The sequence below is a fragment of the Ascaphus truei genome, chromosome 3 (genome assembly GCF_040206685.1).
Source record: "Ascaphus truei isolate aAscTru1 chromosome 3, aAscTru1.hap1, whole genome shotgun sequence".
Classification (NCBI taxonomy): Eukaryota; Metazoa; Chordata; class Amphibia; order Anura; family Ascaphidae; genus Ascaphus; species Ascaphus truei.
Genome location: NC_134485.1, coordinates 240837764 through 240858328, shown reverse-complemented (window position 1 = coordinate 240858328; position 20565 = coordinate 240837764). Strand labels below are relative to the sequence as shown.

At 42.7% G+C, this 20565-nt stretch overlaps 1 protein-coding gene across 1 annotated transcript in view; it reads right to left on the bottom strand.

Moving 5' to 3' along the window:
* Nucleotides 1-20565, bottom strand: part of MRPS9 (mitochondrial ribosomal protein S9) — an 86888-nt gene that overhangs the window by 40008 nt on the left and 26315 nt on the right. The gene's annotated exons all lie outside the window — the stretch shown is intronic.

Here is a 20565-nt window from a genome sequence, read left to right as displayed (position 1 = left end):
TATCCTTGTTCTCCCGGACCCTGTGTTTCCTGCCTCGGTTCCGGTTGCCTGTACTCCTGTGTTCCTACTCCCAAACCCATTCTGTTCTTATGTTCCTGGTACGCCCTACCCTGTCTCCTGTCAGAATCCTTGTCTGCTGCTTTCGGTTTCGTGGGTCTGTCTCTCACACAGCACAAGCAACATATGCAAACATAACACAGTGGAGTATTTGGCAACCAGACGGATCACGACGGAAATGTAATGCTTCAAAGATCATGGCGATATCCTTCATGAATTTAGTTTTATTATTTTATTTTAAGCAACCCAGTCTTCAATTCTGCTTCCAGCTATTAATTCAAAATCTTTACCGTTCTGACAACGCATGCCATAGAAATAGCTGTCCGAAATGAAGTGGACATTAGACAATGTTTTTTCTTGAACGCTGAATCCATGCGACGGTTCATTACGTCCCTAAATGAGGCGCGGCCCTCGAAAAGTCATCTTTTTTTAACGTTTTGAAACCGCCATGTCCACCTTCAGGACCATTTCCCATGTTTTAAAGTTCTCCACAAATGTATATCATCTATAGAACTTTGCAGGAATAGATGGTCTCGTCTGGTGATCCCCACTCCTTACAGATGTCCTCTTTAATGAATTGATGGAGAAGAAATTAGCTATTCATTTTGCACTTGTCCAAAGAAACCCTATCTAGGGTGCCCGATTCCTTCTGTGTCTTTAATTTATAATGCTATTTTCAAATTCTTTAGAAGTTTTTTCGACATCAATTTAAAAAAAGACCAGACTGTTCCTGCGCCCACTTATCGTCCGAAAATTTTTCTGACCTTCCTTCTTCAGAGCCGGGGGAAGCTCTATCCAGGGACGTTTGTGATCGGGATCTTTAAACTGCTCTTCAAAAGTGTGGACTAGCGACTCCATCCAATTGAGGATTTCTGCCATTTGAGATGGGGCTGGTCTACCGCAATTTTCTTAAGGCATTCAATGCAGGGGGAAATCTTTTCACCAGAAGATGCACGGTCTGCTTCTGTTTGATGTAGCTTTCCTCTGAGCTCCGGTTTGGGAAATGCTTTAGCATCCAGCTTGAGTTCTGGGGAGGCAGGGGAAGATTGTGTATTTTTGCACTAACAGAGCATTGACCAGTTTTTCCTCTAAATCTATAAAGATTTCCTTCGTCGTATCTATGATGTCATCAGTGTGCTCTTCTGCTTTAAAAAATAGCAGCCACCCACTCCAGTGCTTCTGCCTCCACATGGGTGGTCCTCCCAGAAATCAGTCTATCCAGATGGACCCAGACAGACCCCTGTGGCCAGCGGATCAGGCCATGTGTTGGCTTCAGAATACACACCCTCATGCGGCCCGATTGCCTGCAGAGGGAGCTCTGGGTCTCCGGTAGGTTCTCTCAGTGGAGGGTATCCCAGCAGGGTGTGACTGAGGGAGAGAAAGGTGTTCCCAAGCCCCCTCTAGATCATACTCTGGTGGCTCAAACAACCTTCTTCCGATCATACTCCACAGGACAAGGAGACTGGTGTTGGGAGAAAGAGGAGGAGTTACATACCCCCAAAGCCTTTTTTTTTTGTCTTATACTTATGAGAGGAAGAGACCCACTAGTAGCTAATGCCGTGTGGGACGTGGAGGAAATAGATTTTACACATATGTGATTTGGTTACCACAGCAGGGCAGAGGCCTTGCCAGAGGTTATGGAATGTTTAATTATAGAATGTTGGGCTCTTCCCCTATTTGGGAGAAGCAGGAAAGGGATAAAGAATCCCTTATGAAGCCAGCTAGACTGGCAAAACATGTTGGAACGAGATCGTACAGAGACCTGCTTTTGGGTTCATTTAGAACTGACCAGTAAAAGATCTGAGACTGATCAGATATCGGAGAAACTTGATTTCTGAACCGAGGTGTGGAATGCAAGGCCTGTGAGACTCATATCCTGCATCAAAAAAGGTGGAGAAAAAGATATGCAGTATGCGACCCCCAGCAAAGTAGAGGTGTTGCGAGAAAACGGAAACTGCAGTTCGGAAGTACCAGGGCGAGCAACTTAAGCACCAACCAAAGGATCAGAAGAACGGACGATCAAAGAAGGCTATTCTACACTATGCTTATGTTATACACTTGTTTGTGAGTGCGATACTTACTTTGTTCGAAATATGCATTTTTATCAACAGTACTTTATCACACTATTGGTTTCCCCCTTTTCTCGCCCTCTCCCTTTTTTCTCTTCATATTACATGTTGTTTATCTGGTTTGTCCACCACGGAGCAGTGCACTCTTCTTTGGACATTATATAGCTGTAGGTGCATAGGAAGGGGTTAGAAAAAGCCAACTGCTTTTTTTAAAGATCACAGTTTCCATATCACTTCTTGTTTCTGTCCTTTTGTACGTCACTGTTACTAATATTTTATTTGAGACACTGTTACCAATTAATTTATCTGAAGAACAAGACTGTTTGAAACAGGCACTTGGATTAAGATAAAGCTGCTGGGTTTCATCTGTAAAGTGAAATTGTACAAAATGAAGAGATTTAACAAACAAAAAAAAAGTCTCAAATTGTCACAGTGCACCTCTGTAAAAAAAAAAATGAATATATCTACATATGCATTTGGGGCCTATAACGTCTCTAGTGAACTGAACTGAAGATCCAGTCGTGACTTTGAAGAAGGAAAAAAAAATCCCCCATGATTAATGACTACAATTACAATCGTTATTACCAGTTATGTTGCATCTTAATACAGAGGGGGTTGAGGTAAGAAACAGCAACAAAAAGACAGAATGGTCAGTGTTACAGCTACAAAAGAGCATTGCTAAACATCTCTTATGCGCACATTCACAGGCAAGTACTTTAAACATGCCTGCCCCCATAATAACAAAGCGTAGTGTTTCCACTGCAGCCAGGGATACTGGGTAATCACATGCTAATGAGCACTTACGGTGGATCACTTTTTGCTTCGTAACTTCAACATGGACCCATTTAAGCGTATACCTGCGGATTTTGTACGCAGCTATGAAAGCAAAACCTGGGCCAAATAAACCTACTCACAGACAGCTGTTTCAACCTCTGGGTCTCAGTGTGAGGATGGTTATACTCTCTGACTGAGCAACCTGTGCTGAAGCTGGAATATCCTTAAAACGTGACCTGGTGGGTCTCGAGGACTGGAGTTGAGAACCCCTGTTACAGAACAGAAATACTGGGAACAGTTTAATTCTACATCTGGAGATCAGGAATCTTTCTGACTACAGCTATTGTATTTAAACCAGTTTTGCAGTATTTCGTGAAACACAAAGGGTTAAAACCAGTCAGAGTTATCAGCGGACAGAGGGAAAAACGCACAGGAAAGTGTATTTCAGGTTTCGTTAGGGGACTAATGACAGTTATTGATATCTTATTTGGCTTTTAATGAAATCCCTAGCAATAAAATACATTGAATACAATCTTGTGTATAAAAAAATAAATACTTCCCAGCACATCCTGATGTCCAATCCAAGTGTAGAGTGACTCTCACATCACAAGTCATCAAGAAAAACTGTTCTTGCCATCTAAAGTTCTTGACTAATTGCAAAACAAGTACAGTATCTTCATGTTGGGACTTTAAAATCAGCAACACAACATTTAAGGAAACGATCTATATATTTAAGCAGATTGGCGGTTAGAGAACCTATCCCAGGAATGCCAGGAGATTTTTCAAGACATTTTAGTATTTTCGGAAATTTGATCCCAAGCAACAACTCTCCCAGGAAGAGGCCATCCTGTGGTGCTACGTACCCCTGTTGAGCCTTTGTTACGTTTTTGTTTTACAGTGCTTTTTTTTAACATTTTTCTTTTGTCTACAATACTACACGATGGGAGAGCTTTCCTTTTGATGTTAACTTTTAATTTCCCCATCATGGGTTGACGCGACCTTCTCTGTTAGAGCAGCATGCTGGACATTTTGTGACCGTTTCATGTTTTCATGGAATCTTTTTTCGCTTGTCACTTTTTTTTTTGTTTTTATATATCATTTCTTTTTACTTTATTGCTTTACACTCTCAAAGTTTCTTACTTGGATATTTTCTTATATTTATTAATTTTGTTTGCTTTGATAATCACATATTTCATCCTTTCATATTTCAATTTTGTTTGATTTGCTGCCAAGTAGCACTCTGTTTGGGGTTTAGTGATTCTTAGGTTGTCTTGAGACCCACAGCTTCCCATTCCCCCACCCCCCTTTTTTTTTTTTTTTACTTCAACTCCTAATTTACTTGTTCCTCGATATTGTCACCATGAAACAGGATAAACTACCTATGGCCTGCAGTACATGTTTTTAATTGGATAAGGTACCAATACATTGATAGATAAAAAACTGATTTATGATAATGACTTTTGGAATAAAGAATGTGGCATTGACAGATATGTGCCACGCATAATTCAATCACATCCAAAAGGAAATTATGGATTAATTACACAGCACTAAAAGCTGACAATTACAAATATGTGATTATCTTCTCTTATGCAACACACCAAGTCTGGATGCACAAATAAATCAACGTCTGCAACAAATGTGTTTTTCCATGCCCTCATCATTACGGAAATGTGCAATAAATAACTAATGCTAAATTATGTCAAAGTGAGAAACAATACTCAAGGAACAGTTTCTAATATTCAATCCAGTGCAGCAGATGTGTACTGTTCCGACCATCTTAACCTTCAGAGTGCTCTAATGGTGTCACAAGAGCACTGGTGTCCCATATATCCTGTGAACGTCATTTGTTTTTGTTTTTTTATACTTGTGTCTATGCAAGACCCCATTTCCAGCTCTCTGGAAACTTCTTCCATTCATGATGTGTGGCTGGGTCACAATTCGAGATCAGAGTCATGATGCTGGAAGGTTCTTCGTGAATGTGAAGACAGCTAAACAATATGCCGTGAAGCACCTCCTGTAGGTCAAGGAAGGCCCTGAGGGAATCCTCTGAAACGTTGCAAGTAGCCCATTTAAAGTAGCAAGCAAAGTGGAGTTTAAAAGGGAGTTCAAAAGGAGTGAACAAGTGGACAACACCTACTGGCCCTGAATCCTGGATTTGATCTACGCTGGAAAGGAGGATATTTTCTATCCCAGACTGCACATCTCAGCACTTTACTATTGCTGTGATGCCGCCTTGACTATTTATATTTGCCATGGCCTCACTTTTCAAATTATGCACTTCCTTCTACCAGCCTCATTGTGTCTCTAACTCTATTCATATATCTCCATCTCTCCTTACTTCACCACTTCTCAGTTCACATGAACAGCAATATAGCTCCTCGTCTATCATTCGTAACAATTGTTTCATAATTTAAGCTTTACAAGTCTAGACCTCCAAGCAAAACTTTGAGAAGCTTAAAAAATAAATAAATATATATACACGAGATAAAAAAAGAAAAAGCGCACCCCCTAGTGCATTATCTTCATGATAGAGAAGATAGTAAATGTAATAAAATAGAAGTGGAAGGCAATGCACACTTACAAAATATATAAAAACAACATTCACATAAAGGTTTCTTTAGGACAGGCATGTCAAACATGCGGCCCGCAACGGATATTTTTGCGGCCCGCTCACAACGACCGGGCTATAGTTTCTCCCTCCGAATGCGCGCTGATGCGTGCTGAGGAGGAGAAACTCTTCCGAGAGCGGCAAATTGAAATTTGCCGCTCGGGGAAGGAAGGAGCGGTCACATGACCGCTCCCATCCAATGGGGCTGCAGCCGGTCCGCCATTATTCACTTCAGAGCTACCAGACCGCAGCACCGAGGTGTGTGTGTCTGTGTGTCTGTGTGTCTGTGTGTCTGTGTGTCTGTGTGTGTGTGTGTCTGTGTGTCTCTGCTGCTGCTCACTGACCGATCTGTCCTGAGGTGATGCTGCCAAGCAGTACAAGCATTCATGTTACCGGAGTCACAGGCGCTGGTGCAGGGGAGTGGGTGTGAAAAACGGGCTGGGGCTGGTGCAGGGGGGTGGGTGTGAAAAACGGGCTGGGGCTGGTGCAAGGGGTGGGTGTGAGAAACGGGCTGGGGCAGGGGGGTGGGTGTGAAAAACGGGCTGGGGCTGGTGCTGGTGCAGGGGGGTGGGTGTGAAAAACGGGCTGGTGCTGGTGCAGGGGGGTGGGTGTGAAAAACGGGCTGGGACTGAGGCTGGTGCAGGGGGTGGGTGTGAAAAACGGGTTGGTGTTGGTGCAGGGGGGTGGGTGTGAAAAACGGGCTGGGGCTGGTGCAGGGGGGTGGGTGTGAAAAACGTTCTGGGGCTGGTGCAGGGGGGTGGGTGTGAAAAACGCGCTGGTGCTGGTGCAGGGGAGTGGGTATGAAAAACGGGCTGGTGGTGGGGGGAGAAGGGGTGGGGGGAGAGAGAGGGGGACAGAAGGGAGAGGGTGGGGCAGAAGGGAGAGAGAGGGAGGGTGGGTGGAGGGAGAGGGAGGGGGGAAGAAGGGAGAGTGAGGGGGGGCAGAAGGGAGAGAGAGGGGATAAGGGAGAGAGGGGGGAGAGGGAGGGTGGGTGGAGGGAGGGGGGGCAGAAGGGAGAGAGAAGGGGAAGAAGGGAGAGAGGGTGGGTGGAGGGGGAAGGGAGATGGAGGGGGGTTGCGCGGCCGCCGGGGGGGGGGGGGGGGGAGAGGAAGGGGTTGTGTCCCGGAGCAGTGGTGGCAGCAAGGTGGTGTGTGTGTCTGAGTGTCTGAGTGTGTGTGTGTGTGTGTGTGTCTGAGAGAGAGAGAGAGAGAGAGAGAGAGTCAGGCAGAGGGAGAGAGTGTCAGGGAGAGGGAGAGAGAGAGTGTCAGTGAGAGGGAGAGAGAGAGTGTCAGGCAGAGGGAGAGAGAGTGTCAGGGAGAGAGAGAGTGTCAGGGAGAGAGTGTCAGGGAGAGAGAGAGTGTCAGGGAGAGAGTGTCAGGGAGAGGGAGAGAGTGTCAGGCAGAGGGAGAGAGTGTCAGGGAGAGGGAGTGTCAGTGAGAGGGAGAGAGAGAGAGAGTGTCAGGCAGAGGGAGAGAGAGTGTCAGGGAGAGAGAGAGTGTCAGGGAGAGAGAGAGTGTCAGGGAGAGGGAGAGTGTCAGGGAGAGGGAGAGTGTCAGGGAGAGGGAGAGTGTCAGGGAGAGGGAGAGTGTCAGGGAGAGGGAGAGTCAAGGAGAGAGTGTGTCAGGGAGAGGGAGAGTGTCGGAGAGAGAGAGTGTCAGGGAGGGAGAGAGAGAGTGTCAGGGAGAGGGAGAGTGCAGGGAGAGGGAGAGTGTCAGGGAGAGGGAGAGTGTCAGAGAGAGGGAGAGAGTGTCAGAGAGAGGGAGAGTGTGAGGGAGAGTGTCAGGGAGAGGGAGAGAGAGTGTGTCAGGGGGAGAGAGTGTCAGGGAGAGGGGGAGAGAGTGTGTCAGGGAGAGGGAGAGTGTCAGGGAGAGAGTGTGTCAGGGAGAGGGAGAGTGTCAGGGAGAGGGAGAGAGAGTGTCAGGGAGAGAGTGTGTCAGCGAGAGGGAGAGTGTCAGGGAGAGGGAGAAAGTCAGGGAGAGAGAGAGAGTGTCAGGGAGAGAGTGTGTCAGGGAGAGGGAGAGTGTCAGGGAGAGCCTCTGTCCCTGTCACTGTGCCCCTGTCCCTGTCCCTGTGCCTCTGTCCCTCTCTCTCTCTGCGCCTCTCTCTCTCTCTCTGCGCCTCTCTTTCTCTCTGCGCCTCTCTCTCTCTCTGCGCCTCTCTCTCTCTCTGCGCCTCTCTCTCTCTGCGCCTCTCTCTCTCTCTCTGCCTCTCGTTTTTATCTTAACTGCCCTATACCTACACCGAAATAACCTATTCTTCCGGATCTGACTCAAGTTTCACACGGGGGACATCGGAAGACAGGTAGGGAACACCTCCCCTCCAGTATAGTACCTTGAGGGACTGCGGATCAGGTAAGATCCCAGGCGGGATTGCTGCTTTAGAAATTGTGAAGAGGGGGCATCCTGATACTGGTTAATGGGTTCAGAATCATTCACATCTGGCTTTTTTTTGGTTCGGTTAGTGAGGTCAACACACACACACACACACACACACACACACACACACACACACACACACACACACACACACACACACACACACACACACACACACTGTACTTCTCTAAATAAACCTACGTTTCTATGAAAATGTAAGTTTTTTTTTTTTTTTTGAGGCCCACCTGAACTTAAACCTTGTTTAATGTGGCCCTTGTTAGCATTTGAGTTTGACATGCTTGCTTTAGGAGGCTGAACTCACCAGCCGGTGATGAAATAAGGGGGCACACCCAACTCACTGCGACCTCATTCAGCAGATGGTATCTCCCACACGGTGTGGAGCTCGTGCTTGATTGTATAAGCACGGCCCAGGATACCAGCGGGGTCCTTCGCCTTCCGACAGGCAGTAAACAGACACACGGTGTGGGGCTCGTGTTTGTTGGTAATAACACGGCTGGGTCAGCAGCGGGGTCCTTCACCATATTTTGCATATTTGTGTCATTTTATTTAATTCAGTATTTTATTTTTGTCTGAGGACGTTTTGTTTATGATATTTGCGCTGTTATGTTGTGTATATATATATCTACATACCAAAAAAAGAAAGAAAAGGTGTCCCACTAAAAGCACTCAAGCAAAAGTAATAATAAATTGTTTTATTAAAAAAAGAACATGGGATTACACAAAAAAAAGATAACAGTCCCCAAGGGGTCCCTGCAGCAAAAATTCTAACCTAAACATAGGATAGAAAGTACTAGAAAATAGTATGGTCAAAAAATGACACAAAAACCATATATAGTACAGAGTAGGAAAAACAATAATATGACCTACTACAATGATTAAAGACCGGCCGGTCAGTAAGTAAGTCTATATGGGACTGCTGTATGCTGTAACCTAAATACTGCTGTCAGTAATGCTAAATAACTACTAATGCAGTACCACTCCAATTACCAACAATGAGGCATATAATGCATAGGTAACCCAAGGTATATACCAGTAAACAATGTACTTGCGGGTCAAAATTGAAATGTAAACATATGAGTCCTCAAAAAGGGTCCTATAGTGGCATGAAATTGCAAAATGTTAAAAATTATATTGTCCAACAAAGGTCCACAGCAAATGAGGTAGATCCCTGGGGAGTGCAAACAGACACACACACACACATATATATATATATATTCAAAAAAATAAATAGATGATACCGTTCTGTGGCTATCGAAATGCTTTTATTTGTGCGAGCTTTCGAGATACAATGATCTCTTCTTCCGGCGATGGTTCAATGAATGAAGCAAGCAAAGGGTATACTTAAAAACAGTGTCTCTTGGAATGTTATCTGTGCTTGTCCCTCCCCCCGTGTGTGGATGTGATTTATGGCTAGAGGTGTTAAATGGTTCCCGAAAGTTAGTGATGTAAGTGTGTGTGTGTGTGTGTGTGTGTGTGTGTGTGTATCTGTGTGAATATAAATGAATGGAGAGCCCACAGTATATACAGTGCTTTAAAAAAGGTGTGTGTGGAGCGGGAGTTAATATAAATGATGTGGGTAGGTGTGGAAATGTGAGAGATTGTAGCATAACTAGAAGTGTGTGTAGATACTATGTGGTCCCTATTGGTGTATAGGGATGGAAAAACAAGGAGTATTAGTATGTGTAAGAGACAGCTGTGTGTGCATACATATAGCACAGTATGTACAGACATGGCCTTTAGCGCTCATGGGAAGAGAGTTCACTTGTGTCAGTAATGACTCATAAAATTTCGATCTCTGTTTAGGTCACCGCTAAGTGTCCCGAACAGTTGCATAAATTTGTATTCATGCAACCGTCTTTCTTTCGGTGTTTTAAGATTACCTTTGAGTCTGGCCACCTTCAGATCGTTCATCTTATGGCCAGAGTCTGATTCAGACTCACACCCAGCACCAAGCCAAAGCTCAAAGCCTACAGGGAATCCAGGCTTCATATTCCCAGACGATGTGCCGGGAACAGCTGGGCCTCACACACTGCACCAAACATGCAAGTTCTAGAATTGTGCAAAAGTAGTGGTCTTGGCGCTCAAGTACTGGATCTCATAAACGTATTATATATGATACTATTCGTTTCTGGAGACCCAGAGAAGCAAGGGCTATAATTCCACAAAATGTATACAATATGAACCAGTGAGAAATCTCATAAAGTCTCATAAGTTGTCTTAAATAGGGACAATTGTTCCCTGAAGGTAGTGGGTAGTGGGAATGGTCAACCTCTCAGAGCCTCATTGGGATAATCCCCAGACAGTATATAAAAGTACTGTTTTTCTCCCTGATCTGTGTCTTCTTGGTATATCATGCAGCAGTTTGTAGAGGTCAGAGATGTCCAAAAAGCAGTGATACAGGACAACAGCCAACAGAGAGCAGGATCCAAGTAAATAAAAAAATAAATGTATTAATTTAACAGTAAAAAAACTGCTTTAATGTCACATGAGGCGACAGCCCCTGAAAAATCAAATACACCCGGCTTCCGAAAATCGCACCTATAAGCGCACGCGGCGGCGGCAACAATGCATTTGTTTTCGGGCGACGTTGTGTCGCCGTCACTATAAGTGCGGCCTTAAGGAGCTGAATACTTACTACAACTTTGTAGCTTAGAATAAAAAAAAAATGTTTCGTTGAAAAACTGTGCATACATGATTGGAAATTCAACAAAATGTGACTTTATTGGTAGAGGATGAATACTTCTGCAAACCACAGTATATATATATATATATATATATATATATATATATATATATTTCTTTATATAGTGCCCACAGCTGTATTCGGTACAGGGAATGAGGGAATGAATACAATAAGTGCAACAAACAAAAATCAGACAATAGAAAAGAAAATCCCTGCCCCGGGGAGCTTACAATGGAAGGGAATACACATTAAAGGATTCCCTACTCTGGCTTCGTAAAAGACGAGGAAAGTTGTAGGACCACAAATTAACTCCTCCATCTCCTTTGACCATCAACACTGAACAGATTCTATTATTCGTGGGGGGACACTGACAGCATAGGGTGAAGTGTTGGCTGGGTAGATTGCTGTGTATCAGGTATTTTACTACAATACAACATATCTGAAAGTGGTTCAGCAGGTGGCACTGCTGCCTTAAAGTAGATATACTGTACTGGACTACAAAATAATTGTGGTTTTAAGTGAATGCCCTAATTCCCCTACTTTTATACACAGTCCCCACCCAATAAGAGTATAACATAATAAACGAGCCTCAAAACCTTATAACATATTAGGACTAATCATGATCAAACAGTGCCCACAAAGGTCAAGGCAAACTGACTTGTATTTAATATTATACATGCTCGAGGGCCTGTGTAGCAGATTGTGGTTTTACAGTGAGCAGATTGTGAATAACCTAGACTCTAGGCTATTCACACCTTGCTCACTGTAAAAAAAACAATCTGCTACACATAGGATGTCCATACTTGCTATGTCTCAAGCATTAGAAGAAGTACTCTTTCGAAAGGTAACAAACATAGGAGCATTTTGTGAATAGAAGCACTACATACAATACCACATATAATTTTTTCATTGCAAATACACCAGGAGGTTGAAGCTACAGCGCTGCAAAAAAAAAATCACACGCTAAATACATTCTGATGCTGCTGGATGGAGGATATATACAATGTATACACACACTAGTCTAAAATTGTTTTGTCTTATTTTCTTGAGCCCAGTTTTCATTATATTGGTTTAATTTATTATTCCAGAAATACTGAACACAGAATTGAACAAAGCAAAAAAAAAAAAAAAAAAAACAGAAAAATGGCAATATCTCTTTACTAATTTTTCTTACAAACAAACAAAGAAAAAAAGAAAAACTTATGCTGGGAGAATAAGGCATTATCATAACATGAAGTAAGCTAGGATTGAAATTGGGGGGTGGGATACTGGCAGGTTTGAATTGTAGTTCCTTCTAATGCAAACGTTTTTCCGTATTGCAGACCAACCATGCTCCTTACACATAGCACTGTATCAATCTAATCATACATACAGTATAACCTATATCTCAAAAACACCAGGCAGGTTTCTAAAAACTTTACTAGTGATAGAAAATAAAAACACACAAAACCCCAGCAAGCTCTTTTTGGGAACACCTGAGCCCCCACAAAATATATATCTATATCTATATATGTATCTGTATATATATCTATATCTGTATATGTATATATCTATATCTGTATATGTATATGTATATATATATATATGTCAAAAAGGAGTGCTATTGAGCGTGGCATATGTACTGTATACAACAGACAACAGAGATGCCCAATGCTACATCTAACATGACAAAAATACGCAGTAAAATACTTATATATTCTCTTGAAAAAGGGTCATTTAGTTTAACCCTTTGGCCAAAGCGTTGTAAGCTTGCGAGCCATGACAAGGCAGACACCCGTTCGCAAGTCCTAACACTACCAGATAAAATACTAATATACCTCTATTAGGATTAAAATTCTCATTTACCTCTATTAGGAGGGAGAAAGACCACATTGGATCTATATCCAGTAGGGAGGGGTGGGCTTAAACCCTGGGAAGGAGGAGCCACTAACCTCCAACAGCAGAGACTAGGTTAACAAAAACACACAAAACCCCAGCAAGCTCTTTTTGGGAACCCCTGAGCCCCCACAAAATATATATGTATATAAGTGTCAAAACCTCCTAATAGAGGTAAATGAGAATTTTAATCCTAATAGAGGTTTATTAGTATTTTATCTGGTAGTGTTAGGACTTGAGAACAGGGTCTGCCTTGTTGTGGCTCGCAAGCTTACAATGCTTTGAAATGACCCTTTTTCAAGAGAATATATAAGTATTTTACTGGGTATTTTTTTCATGTTGGATGTGGCATTGGGCTTCTCTGTCTGTTGTATACATATGCCACGCTCAATTGCTCTCCTTTTTGACACATACATATAAATTTTGTGGGGGCTCAGGGGTTCCCAAAAAGAGCTTGTTGGGGTTTTGTGTGTTTTGTTAACCTATTCTCAGCTGTTGGAGGTTAGTGGCTCCTCCTTCCCAGGGTTTAAGCCCGCCCCTCCCCACTTCCCAAGTTAGTAGGTCCTTTCATTCTACTGGATATAGATCCACTGTGGTCTTTCTCTCTCCTAATAGAGGTAAATGAGAATTTTAATCCTAATAGAGGTATATTAGTATTTTATCTGGTAGTGTTAGGACTTGCGAACAGGGTCTGCCTTGTCATGGCTCGCAAGCTTAAAATGCTTTGGCCAAAGGGTTAAACTAAATGACCCCTTTTCAAGAGAATATATAAGTATGTTACTGTGTATTTTTGTCATATTGGATGTAGCATTGGGCTTCTCTGTCGTCTAGTGATAGAAAATGTAGATGAGAGCTGCTTAAAGTGAATTTTGAAAGGCTGCAGGAACTCCCAATAAAGACATCAAGGGCCACAGATTAGGAATCAAGGTACTAACCCTCTTTTGGATAAAAACTTTTAAGATTTGTGGTTTTGTTTAGAAATGCATGGTGACTCAGTGTAACCAACAAAAAATGTATTGGGAGTTCATGAAACCCCAACTCAAAAATGCTACTGCTGTGGTAGGGCTTATATTTTCTAAATAAACAAAATCAGCTTTTATATAGGCCTACATATAACAAATATATATAATTTCCTATTGGATACCACCTCTTGTAGCAGCCCAGTCTAGGTAGGAGAGAAAGACAACACAAGGGAAGTACAGGCATACCCCGCATTAACGTACGCAATGGGACCGGAGCATGTATGTAAAGCGAAAATGTACTTAAAGTGAAGCACTACCTTTTCCCACTTATCGATGCATATACTGTACTGCAATCGTCATATACGTGCATAACTGATGTAAATAACGCATGTGTAACAGGCTCTATAGTCTCCGCGCTTGAGCACAGCTTCGGTACAGGTAGGGAGCCGGTATTGCTGTTCAGGACGTGCTGACAGGCGCATGCGTGAGCTGCCGTTTGCGTATTGAGCGAGATGTACTTACTCGCGAGTGTACTTAAAGTGAGTGTCCTTAAACCGGGGTATGCCTGTATGTAAACAAAAAATGTGCACTGATAAAACACTCAATTCAAATGTGTCAAATGTATTTACTTGTCAACACTTAAACACAGATTATTAAAAAAATAAAATGTAAGCAAAAACCCATTGAATTAAAAAATAAATAAATGTATTCCTATATATGTAACATGACATAATTTAATAACCTTTTTAATTATTACATTAAAAACTATACCAAATTAAAATATTGGGCCTTGAAAAACAAAATATCCCCCCCATCCCCCAACAATTTCCACAGGAACACATGTTCAAAACCACTGTCCCACTAGTAAGTAGGCCAGTGCTTGATTGACATTCATGTCATTGCAATTCCCGGTTCTATAAAGCGATAAAGAATACACTGTTCCTGCAACCCCTGACAGGACAGCAAGAAGGGCCAGACTAGAATCACCAATTAAAACTGGGCAAATAGTGGAGGGCCGTTGGCTGACTGGGAACTGCTGGATTTAAACTTGTGAAGTTTGTATGGTTAGTCTGTTCCATGGAGATACCTGCTTGAGTTGGTGACATCGCTGCTTTGCTGGTACTGCTGTTCACGTGAGCTGTCACATACACTATACACCAGCATCATGGCGCCTGTATCAAAATACAAAACGCTGGTCTGTGCCTTACACAAACTTAGAAAAACACACAACTTAGCAGGGCTTCATTGAATGTCAAATATTTTTCATAGTAAAATAAAATAACTTTAACGTACAGCAGTTTGCCAACAAAGGGTTATTCAGTATGCCTTAGTCTGTTTTTGTGCATTTCTAGCAAAAGAATACTGCATTACCTGTTCAGCAATAGTACATTGTGATTAATAAAACATGCAGGGCTCTGCTCCACAGAGCGGGAGAACAGAGGATTTGCTGGAGTTTCCACATGTCCTTAGGACTACTCAGCACTGCCACTGATCATAAAAACAGCAGCAGGGAAGCTGTGTGGGTTTGGGCACAGCATCACAACATCAGAGTGGTCAGCCTTTGAAAAATGGCAGAGAGACAGACAGAGAAGGAAAAATAAAGAATAACAGAAATAAAAATGAGAGAGAGAGAGAGAGAGAGAGAGAGAGAGAGAGAGAGAGAGAGAGAGAGAGAGAGAGAGAGAGAGAGAGGAGAGAGAGAGAGAGAGAGAGAGAGGAGAGAGAGAGAGAGAGAGAGGAGAGAGAGGGAGAAAAGAGGAGAGAGAGAAAAAAGAGAAGAGAGAGAGAAAGAGATAGAAAAGAGAAAAGAGAGAGAGAGAAGAGAGAGAAAAGAGGAGAGGGAGAGAGAGAAGAGAGAGAGAGAGGGAGAAAAGAGGAGAGAGAGAAAAGAGAGAGAGAGAGAAAGAGATAGAAAAGAGAAGAGAGAGAGAGAAAAAAGAGAGAGAGAGGAGAGAGAGAGAAAAGAGAAGAGAGAGAAAAGAGAAGAGAGAGAGAAGAGAAAAAAAGAGGAGAGAGGAGAAAAAAAGAGGAGAGAGAGAGGAGAGAGAGAGGAGAGAGAGAAGAGAGAGGAGAGAGAGGAGAGAGAGAGAGAGAGAGAGAGAGAGAGAGAGAGAGAGGAGAGAGAGAGAGGGGGAGAGAGAGAGAGAGAGAGAGAGAGAGAGAGAGAGGAGAGAGAGGGAGAAAAGAGGAGAGGGAGAGAGAGAAGAGAGAGAGAGAGGGAGAAAAGAGGAGAGAGAGAAAAGAGAGAGAGAGAAAAGAGAAGAGAGAGAGAAAGAGATAGAAAAGAGAAGAGAGAGAGAGAAAAAAGAGAGAGAGGAGAGAGAGAGAAAAGAGAAGAGAGAGAAAAGAGAAGAGAGAGAGAAGAGAAGAAAAGAGGAGAGATGAGAAAAAAAGAGGAGAGAGAGAGGAGAGAGAGAGGAGAGAGAGAAGAGAGAGGAGAGAGAGAAGAGAGAGAGAGAGAGAGAGAAGAGAGAAAAGAGAAGAGAGAGAAAAGAGAAGAGAAGAGAGAAAAGAGAAGAGAGAGAGAAGAGAAGAAAAGAGGAGAGAGGAGAAAAAAAAGAGGAGAGAGAGAGAGAGAGAGAGAGGGAGAGAGAGAGAGGGAGAAAAGAGGAGAGAGAGAGAAAGAGATAGAAAAGAGAAAAGAGAGAGAGAGAAGAGAGAGAGAAGAGAGAAGAGAGAAAAGAGGAGAGGGAGAGAGAGAGAGAGAAGAGAGAGAGAGAGGGGGAGAAAAGAGGAGAGAGAGAAAAGAGAAGAGAGAGAGAGAGAGAAAGAGATAGAAAAGAGAAGAGAGAAAAAAAAGAGAGAGAGGAGAGAGAGAAAAGAGAAGAGAGAGAGAGAGAAAAGAGAAGAGAGAGAGAGAAGAAAAGAGAAGAGAGAGAGAGAAGAAAAGAGGAGGAGAGAGAAGAAAAGAGGAGGAGAGAGGAGAAAAAAAGAGGAGAGAGAGGAGAGAGATAGATAGATAGATAGATAGATAGATAGATAGATAGAGAGAGAGAGAGAGAGAGAGAGAGAGAGAGAGAAAAGAGGAGGAGGAGAGAGGAGAAAAAAGAGGAGAGGAGAGAGAGAGAGAGAGAAAAAAGAGAAGAGAGAAAAAAGAGAAGAGAGAAAAAAAGAGGGGAGAGAGAGAGAAAAAAAGAGGAGAGAGAGAGAGAAAAAAAGAGGAGAGAGAGAGAGAAAAAAGAGGAGAGAGAGAGAGAAAAAGAGGAGAGAGAGAGAGAAAAGAGAGAGAGAGAAAAGAGAAGAGAGAGAAAAGAGAAGAGAGAGAAAAGAGAAGAGAGAGAAAAGAGAAGAGAGAGAAAGAGAAGAGAGAGAAAAGAGAAGAGAGAGAAAAGAGAAGAGAGAGAAAAGAGAAGAGAGAGAAAAGAGAAGAGAGAGAAAAGAGAAGAGAGAGAGACAGAGACAGACAGAGACAGACAGAGACAGACAGAGAGACAGAGACAGACAGAGACAGACAGAGAGACAGAGAGACAGAGAGAGAGACAGAGAGAAAAGAGGGGAGAGGGAGAAGAGAAGGGAAGAGAAGAAAAGAGGAGGAGAGAGGAGAAAAAAGAGGAGAGAGAGAGAGAAAAGAGAGAGAGAGAGAGAGAGAGAAAAGAGAAGAGAGGGAGAGAGAGAGAGAAAAGAGAAAAGTGAGAGAGAGAAAAGAGAAGAGAGAGAAGAGAGAGAGAGAGAAAAGAGAAGAGAGAGAAAAGAGAAGAGAGAGAGAGAGAAAAGAGAAGAGAGAGAGAGAGAGAAAAGTGTGAGAAAAGTGAGAGAAAAGAGAGAGAGAAAAAAGAGAAAAGAGAGAGAGAGAGAAAAGAGAAGAGAGAGAGAGAGAAAATAGAGAGAGAGAAAAGAGGAGAGAGAGAGAGAGAGACAGCACCAAGAAAGAAAAACAGCATTTTTTTTCTCTATTGCTGAAACCCCAGTGTTTCTTTGCCGGTTTTGTTCATAAACAAGATGGGAAACGCTAAAGTTTTCTGGCATTTAAAAAAAAAATGGCATCCCTCAAATCAAGATTCTGATCTTACAGAACATTGTGGTTCAGGACAACCCCCCTTCTGAATGTAAAAGGAGGGTAGCCGGGTTACATCGCCAGTTAATGTGCTCAGCACTGTTATCTTTAACTTCGATTCCCACCGGGGGGATCCGTGCTGCTTCTCTGGCACTAATGGGGTTAAGGGCTTGTGTTCCACAGAAGCTGAATAAAATAAAGCCGTTAACTGAGAACATACTGCCCCTCACTACTATTTTAGTGAAAGCTATTGTGTGGAAGAAAAGAAAGTTAATTTTCATTTTATCCAGCTTACTGCGATTCTTTTCTCCATTACAATCTGCCCCCGGAGCCCATACTAAATGGGCTCTGATAAGCAGCGCTGGCTCACCGGAGGCATCTGCTCAGCATTAATCTATTACTTAGCATGCCTTTTCTTAATCAAGACTTAAATACTCTTCCCAACCCGCCTATTTATCAAATAAGGCCTTGCCGCCGCCGCTCCATTACACAGACCTTTCCTGGAAGACAACTGTTTCGTATTGTGGTTATCTGAACCCTGCCCGTTGCCAGGATTCAATAAGACAGTTATTCCAAGGAAATTTGGGCAAAACATTAGTTAAAAAAAAAAAAGGTGCAGTTCCACACACGGAAACCTGGGTAAGTGAACTAAAATCAGCTTAAAACGTCTACAATATATCGTCATTTTTAAATATTGTTTTAAAACGGTTTAAAAAGGTGCAGTACTTCTTTGGGCCCAAATTGAAAGCATGACACATGCTATAACATGAATAGTGCTCTTATACACATAAGGGCTGGCGCTCCAAAGTCCCTTTCACCGCTCCGGGAACGTCATTATGTTTTTGCCTGTTTTCTAAGGCCAAGTTCAGGGTGGCTGCTACGCGACGTGCACACGTCCGTCACAATTTCGGGTTGTTCGGTGGGAGTTTTCAAACTGAAAACTCCACCGGCGGCAAAGTGCAGCGTTGACGCTGCTACATTTTGCCGCTACGGCCCAAAATGATATTTTGGGCTACAGTCACGTCACGTGAGCTGGTTCAGTGAACCAGCTCCAAAACACGTTCGCCCCGCCCCGCCCCCAAACGCTGCAACCCAACTCCTGCAGCTAAGTCACAGTTCGCTGAGCAGCTGGAGCACGCGGCGGAGGCGCGCATGGAAGCTCGCGGCCGTAGCATCCACACGGAACTCAGCCTAAGTCTGATCTCGTTCACCGCTGAACACGATCGGAACAGAAGTGGAGGACGCTCCCGTTTTGTTCACATAATCTGGGGTCTGGTCCCGACCACGTGTCCACTATCCCAAGAGATCACATGGTCGCTATAATGGAAGCTTGATGGTGCCACCGGACTTCTGGCACTGAAAGGGTTAAAAAAAATATCTATATCATGAAATCAGAGAAGTATTGGTATTTTATTAATTTTTTTTCACAAGTCTTACATTTGTTCTTTGTTTTCAGTTACAACGGGAACCTGGAACTGTTCAGGTCATAGGGAAAGTAAGTGACAGTCTTTTTTTAACCCAGTGATATGGTAATTAGACTTGAATCCCACTCAATGTTTGAGGCCAACTAGGAAAGTTGTTGTGAGGACATCTTCCACAGGCTGGAGAAGAGCTTAACCTCAGTCATTTGAATGGAGATGTTATTTTCCCCACCATGGGGGAGACCTCTTCCCAGCATAATGCATAGAGGCACAATGTTTACAAACATGGTAAGGACAAAAACTTTGAAAACAATTTAAATAAATTATTTTTTTGGCGGGGTAAGGCACCTACCGCCTATCAAACATCACGGTCAGGAGTTAATCTGAGTTGCATGTACAGTGGGGAAGGCAATGGGCACAGTCACTGGCCAACCTATACATGGAAGGTGGGGAGGTCCTTTATGTCTAGAGTGTCCATGTATCTCCTCCACAGGTGGTGCTGTGGAGGAGGTACAAAATCAACAATACTCTTGATTTGGAAGGGGAAATCACTTTTGACCTTTGTATCTAGTTTAAATATTACATTTCAATTTGAAACTTACCAGTGAATCAATTTTCTTCATTTAGATACAGTTTAAATCATTTACATTACGGAAAAAAAAAATATATTTTTTTTTCTTCAAAGATAGCCAAGTTAATTCCAACTTTGACCCATGTGGCAATCACAATGTGAAGGGTACTAATAATATATCATATAGTCAGTTTCTCAGAATCAAGAGAAATTGCTCAGGAGGATTTAACCAGACACACAGAAAGTTATGGCGAGTAAAAAAAAAGTGACAAGAAACCCTCCACCGCACAGCAAACCCACTCAGAGGATGTCACATTTAGACAACAAGCTTTTCTTCCCTTTAAATGTATACAAAAAGGGTTATCAGACAGATCTGAATAACTTGTCTTTTCCAGGGCCGATAACACACAGCATCATTCTCTTTTACAATATCATTTAAAAGCGCCTACTAATAACCAATTTAAAAAAAAAAAGTGTGTGCGCCGAGCTAGCGCGCATTTTAAGTGAAACGTCTTCGTCTTTTGTCACACAAATTGTATTTGTGATGGTGATGTTTTTAATTAAAAATCAAAACACAATTTCATTGAGAAAACACAAAGAAGTGTGACTTGGCACAAATCTATTTATACTGAGACCCGGCTCCTCTCCCTCTGTCAGTCCTGTCTTTGGTGGTGTGCATGCGCAGAAGCCCGCGGTCGTTAGTGAGCATGCATGCTGTAAGGGGGGAGCACCAATGTACTCGGAGGTAGACAAGGGCGGTACTGCAAGCTACTCTTCTGCGAATGCACGACGGACGCATGCTCGCGCGACCATTAGCAGCGTGATGTCACTTTTGTTACGGTTTTTCGTTACAAGGTAAGGATTTTTTCCCATGAAAACCCTTTAGGTGCCAGCAAAGAAGTTTCATTTAAAAAAAGTGTACAATTAATAATATTGACCAGAAAAATATTTTGATTTTACCAATAAAAATGGTATTGGAGATCAAAGGGTTGTTCTTTTTACCACTTAATATATTGTAGCCCAGCGACAACTTCTAAATAATATTTTTGAACATTGGAATGCATTGAAATTAGATCCTATTTAAGTATGAATTGACCAAATAGACAAAAAGGTTGTCCTTCAGTGGTCGTGGTCTTCTTTCACACGACATCACAT